The 6,281-nt window shown below is 32.2% G+C and overlaps 1 pseudogene; it reads right to left on the reverse strand.

Moving 5' to 3' along the window:
* Positions 1 to 711: 711 nt before the first annotated feature.
* On the reverse strand, positions 712 to 1,167 carry LOC113197106 (protein SPO16 homolog pseudogene; annotated as a pseudogene).
* Between the last annotated feature and the right edge of the window lie 5,114 nt (positions 1,168 to 6,281).

A 6,281-nucleotide genomic window follows, 5' to 3' on the forward strand; every position in this document is an offset into this window, starting at 1 on the left:
GTTAGGGCTCTACCACTGAGCCACAACTCCAGCCCCTTCAGATTTCTTTTTATGCAGTTTTTATTTTTATAAATAATACATAACCACTGCTTAAAAAGTCAAAGAAAGAAAAAACAGCAGTCTACTTCTCCAACCCATCTTCACCCTCAAGTACCATTCCCTAGAATAATAACTTTCAACTCCTAGCTGTTCCTTTTCATAATTGCCTTGTTTTTCTAAGTAGTATGTTATAACTGCATTTATTAATTTTAGTAGTAGATATTCTCTCTCAACTTCTTAGTTGAGGCATTCTCTCAATCATCATATTAAGGGTTGTATTTGCCTCACTCCTTTATTTCCTGATCTCCATTCTTATTTTTCTCTCTTTTTTTTTAAATAAAATTACTTTTAATTGTATACATGTTATTATTTTAAATCAATATAAATATCTTTAAAGAATATTGGGGCTGGAGATGTGGCTCAAGCGGTAGCCCGCTCGCCTGGCATGCGTGCGGCCTGGGTTCGATCCCCAGCACCACATACCAACAAAGATGTTGTGTCCGCCGAGAACTAAAAAATAAATATTAAAAATTCTCTCTCTCTCTCTCTCTCTCTCTCTCTCTCTCTCTCTCTCTCCTCTCACTCTCTCTTTAAAAAAAAAAGAATATATTTCAAAATCATACTTTAACAGATCAAATTTTTTGATAGTCTTTCAAAAGGACAATTGGTAATTTAATTTGGGTTAATTGCATCTCTACCCAGTTTTACGTTTTGAAATGTTTTCCAAACAGGACTTTGCTCTAAGATGTAAGCTTCAGTTGTTATCATTCTATAGCAGATGCTATGTTTGTATGGTTTGGAGGTAGTCTTGGCAATAGTGCACATAAGATTAATACCATTTACTGGGTGTTGTATACTGGAAGTATCCTTTATTTTACTTCCCAGGAATCTCTGCTGAATCCTGAACATCAGTTTCCTTTCTTCAGGCCCATGGAGGACAGCAAACAAAACCAAAAAAACTATTTGGGAGAATGTTAATAAACTTATCAATTTTGTTTAGAAATATTTCTTCAGCTGACATAATGCATTCTTTAGCATCAATTAATAAAAATTCAACTCCTTAAGAGATGAGCTAATAAAAACTGTGGTTATCCATTTTATTTCTTCTTTCCCACCACTTTCAGCCATCTATATGTTTTTAGATCAGTACAGCTTCCAATGGTACCACAATCTGAGTACTAGGTCCTTCAGAGCCCCTCTCAGCCAGCTGCTCTCAAACTTCCAGAACGTTCCACAAGGTATGAGAAGACTGCTGGCTGGCAGAGCAACCCAGGATGCCCCCTGCCCCCCACAGGAACTACAGCCAGTTATTTTCTCTTTAGATTCCATTAAATACATATTTCATTGCTTGTTGAGAGATCATACATGCTTGAGTTTACTTATATCTTTTCATGTCTAAAAAAGCATTCACTCTAATTCCCACTTTTTGGAGGCTTCAACTAGATATAAATTTTTTGTTTGGAAGAAATTCTTTGAATTTTCAAGGTATTTCTCAAGTATTATCTATTTTTTCAGTGTTCCTGTTGAGAAACTTGATGTAATTCTTATTTCAGTTTCTTAGAATGTCTAGGAAGGCTTTTAAGAAGATCTATTTTTTTTTCATGGATGGTTTAAAATTTCACAGTAATGAACTTTTGTGTAGGTCATTTTTAATTCATTATATTTGGTTGGTAGCTCAATTCTGGCAGTTCATGTATTACAATTACAGGATATTCAGTCTTGTTATGTTTTTGATAACTTACTTCCTTGTGATTTTTGTTAAGATTTTTTTGGAAATTATATTATGCTAAAATTTTATTATGCTAAGTAAGACTTCCTGCACAGATTTGCTTTGTTGACTTTTCTATTTTTTTTCCAGATTAAACATTTTACCTAATTTATGTACATTTTGATCAATTCTATCTTCCAATTAATATATTTATTTCTTTTATTGTTTTGTACAGTGATGATGATGATGACGACAACTTCATGTGTTGCTTCCTTTACATATCTCTTTCATATAAATTATCTGTTTTGTTTATTTTGGTCTATATTTATTTTAGAAGTTTTCCAAAAACTTATCCTTGGATGTTTTATTTTTTTCATATTTAAGGGTAAGGCATTGAAAAGCTGATTTTAATTTCTTTGTGTGCATTATCTTTCCTAGGTCAGCCAACCTTCTAAAAAGGAAATCCATCTACCAATCACATTCCTGAGATTTTAATCTTAGTTGTCAGGGCTCTCAAAATTGGAAGGGAGAAGGGAGAAGTAGGTGAAGGTATTCCTTTACTCAGAACATACATTCTTAGATTATATCCAAGTGTTAGTTGTGGCATCTTCTTTGTTTATAATCATAATCCCCAGATTCCTTTTATTTCTCTTCCATTTTATAATGGATCTAGAAGTCTAATACTTCATATGGAGACTACAAAACAACCTTCTTATTGATTTGTATTTTTTCTTCAAACATACTCAAATCCAGATCTTTAGAGTTACTTGGTAATGGCAATTTCTGAGTCTTTTCTAGATTCTAGACATAGCACTTGTTTCATTACTGTCCTCCATATCACTCCCCGACTCCTCTCTGACATTTAGCTTTTAAATTTCTAAGTTCTATTTTATCTATCACTACTCCCTCATTTTGTCTCTCCCTACTGCTTTCTTCTCATTCATTTGCTTCAATTTTATTTTCTTCTTACTGTTATAGAGCTATATGAGGAAGCAGAAGTGGATGCAGTTCATCAATCTTCCATTCTTTTGTTTTTTAGTTGTAGATGGACACAATCTCATTGTTTTTATTTATTTATTTTTATGTGGTGCTGAGGGTCGAACCCAGTGCCTCATGCATGCAAAGCATGAGCTCTACCACAGAGCTACAGCCCCAGCCCACAATCTTCCATTCTTAACCAAGAGCCATGATTATCTTTATTTTTCCTTTTCATGAAGCAAGTGTTGTCTCCTATGAAAAATTGTGCTCTATATGTGTAATAAGGATTGTAATGCATTCCACTGCTGTCATGTATTTAAAAAATAATAAAATCAATAAAAAGGAGTCTGTAGAACCTTCTGAGTTTCATGATATGTGGATGTAAAGCTTTGATAAAAAATAAAATACAAATTAAAAGAAAAATAATCAATGTAAATCTTTCAAAAAAATTAAAAAATAGAAACTGTGACATTTCTAACATGTTTTAATGTTACTTATGTTTTATTTAAAGAGAAAAAGATCTGTATCCTTCTATTGGAACCAAGGGCTGCATTTTCTGACCAAATTTCCCAAGAAGAAGACTATCAGGGAGGGCATTGGTGACTTACCTGATTTCATTCCAGATCCTATAAGAAGCATATGACAAATCATGTTCTGTTTTTAAAATGATTCAGAGTTGTAGAGCAAGATTGCATATACTTGTTCCGGCAGTTGGGGAATCTCACCTGAAGATGTTCTCTCAATATTTGTGGGGGAATGGTTTCAAGGACCCCCTGAGCCAGGATATTAAAATCTGTGCATCTTCAAGAACCTTATATAAAATGGTATTGTGTTTGCATATAACCTATAGGCATTCTCCTGTATAATTTAAATCATTTCTAGATTGCTTGTAGTACCTAATATAATGTAAATGTATTATAAATAGTTGTTTTCTGTGTTGTTTAGGGAATAATGATCAGAAAATATATTCTATATGTGTTCAGCACAAATTCAGTCATCTTAGGCCTAACTAACAGCACAAAAAGGAGACACAACAGTGAACAACACTCAAACAACAATTAATAAAGAAATATTAAAGATCTACAAATGACCGGAGGCTACAACAGGGTTTGAGTTCAGACCTCTTCTTTCTCATCGATTCAGCCTAGTGCTTAGTGGGCACCAAAATTTTTTTAACATTTTTTCAGCAATACTTTTGGTCTGTTGATGGAATCTACAGATATATAATATATGGCTAAGTAGGATAACTGTTCTAAGATTCACTGTAAAATCTCACTCTGATAATTTATTCCTTATCTAGGTATGAGGAACTTAATTGCCACATATTAGTATTTATTCCAAATACTTCTCTATATGAGGGATTTCATAGCTTCCAACTAAAAATAGTAGAGAATGCATCTAGCCATGAAGGACTGTGGGTGTGTGTTGTAAATTCTTTTCCTAAAAGTAATTTCTCCACATCTCAAAATAAGTAATTTTTTTGATACCTCAGCAAAAATTACCTGACGAAGTCTTGTTAGAAGCCTATGTACATAACTAGAGAAGGAGCTTTGGATGGATTTGGCATTCCTGATGGAAACATGGCATATTCAGAATCTAATTCTTTTGGTAGAAAGAATTGTTTCTCACTAGTAGCTGAGATATTATATTATGCAACTTTTCAAAAGATAAGAAAATCACAAAGACATTAATAAGATACATGCAGTTTAGTGTCTCACAGGGAGGAAGTAATGCAGATTTTTCAATACAAGATAATTCATGCCTAAGGCCATTGTCTTAGGTGCAGAAAGGAGAATATTTCAAAAGGATGTAGAAGAATGTTAGTGGTAATTACCAACCTTAAATAGATATAATATAATATAGTATGTTATAGCATATAGCTTATGTTCATCTGCCTTTCCATATTGACATAGATATAGCATAAGTGAACAAGGTTGTATGGGAAAGATTATCAACTATTAGAAATTACTTTTGTAAAAATTTGAAGAAAGAATACTTTTATTTGTTAACAAATAAAATAATTAGAAATATAAAAATCTTTGTTCCCCTGGCCCCACTTCTGACTCTGAACACATTTGGCCTAAAATGACTGGACAGATGAACAGATGAATTCCTTTATGACAAGCAACAGCAAGCCAGACAGAGCTTTGGTTAAAATAAATTCTGACATCTGCAGATGGAATGAACTGCAGGGCAATGTTTAATACATCTCAGTTTTTCTTGTTTAATATTTATTGAGATTGGACAATGTACTGGTGGGTGTACAAAATGTTAGCACAACATGGTTCTTTTCTTTAAGAGTAGTGTTGAAAACTATCTCCTGGCTAGTTAAGGAGAATAAACTATGAATACCATTTGAATATGTTTGCTTACAGAATTCAAGAAGACTAGATTTATAAGATCAAATGAACTTAACAAGTAAAGTCCTCACTGTGTTCTTACTATAATGGTGTGATATTAGGAAAAAAATACTTAGCCTTAGTGAGAATACAGGACTAGTTCATAGGAAACAATATGAGATCAATGCACCAAAGAAAAAAGAGAATGACATAATCTAAGTTATAGAATACATAATAAGGTAAATTGGATAGGAAGTCAAAGAAGGGAGGTTAACTGGGAGGTGAAGTATTCAAGAGTATTCATTTATATTATATAAAACTATGAGAAATAATCTTAAACTCCTGAGTTTAGAAAATGCAAAGTCACCCAAAATATATTAAATATAGTTTAAAAAAAGGAAGAAGAAAAGAAAAAGAAAGAAGATAAAAGCTGTCTTTTTTCTTTTCTTTCACTTGGGATGGGTTATTAGGGGTTGAACCCATAGAAGTTCTACTACTGAGTGACATCCCCAAGTATTTTTATATTTTATTTTGAGACAGGGTCTATGCTAAGATGCTGATGTTGACTTCATATTTATGATCCTCCTACCTCAGCCTCCCAAGTCACTAAAATTATAGGTGAGCTAAACTGAACCTGGCTAAAAGCAAAGTTTTCAAAAGGTATTTTTACAATGCTTTTATTTCTATAGAAATGGACAAATAATAATTGGGAAGAATATATTCCTAACAGTTAGTAATTATACCTGGGGCAAAAGTAAAAAAAAAATACTTATATTTTAGATCATGTTTTTCTATAACAGTTTTAACAACTATAAATTATTTTTTTTAATTGTAAATAAGTCAAATCATATCAGACTTTCTGGTAATATATTTCTTCCACAATCTCAAACATACTTAAATTCCAGGGTAGATTTTTACTTAGAAATACACTGAAAGTCACTATACCTAAATAAGGATTATGTCATTAGAAAATAAGAGGCATACATAAGAATGCCAAAGACATTAAAAGGTAAGTGGAGAATATTGAGAATGAGATTATCTTAATAATTTGAAAAATGTGGGCTAAGGGGAAGAAAGAATATTATTGAAACTTATGCAAAACGATGTAAAATATACTTCTGTAATAAAATTGTTAGTGTAATTGAATCAGTATTTAAAAATTTTGTCTATAAAGTCACTAAACTCAGAAGTTTCAAAAGCATATTCTATCAAACCTT

Source organism: Urocitellus parryii, chromosome X, assembly GCF_045843805.1.
Source record: "Urocitellus parryii isolate mUroPar1 chromosome X, mUroPar1.hap1, whole genome shotgun sequence".
Classification (NCBI taxonomy): domain Eukaryota; kingdom Metazoa; phylum Chordata; class Mammalia; order Rodentia; family Sciuridae; genus Urocitellus; species Urocitellus parryii.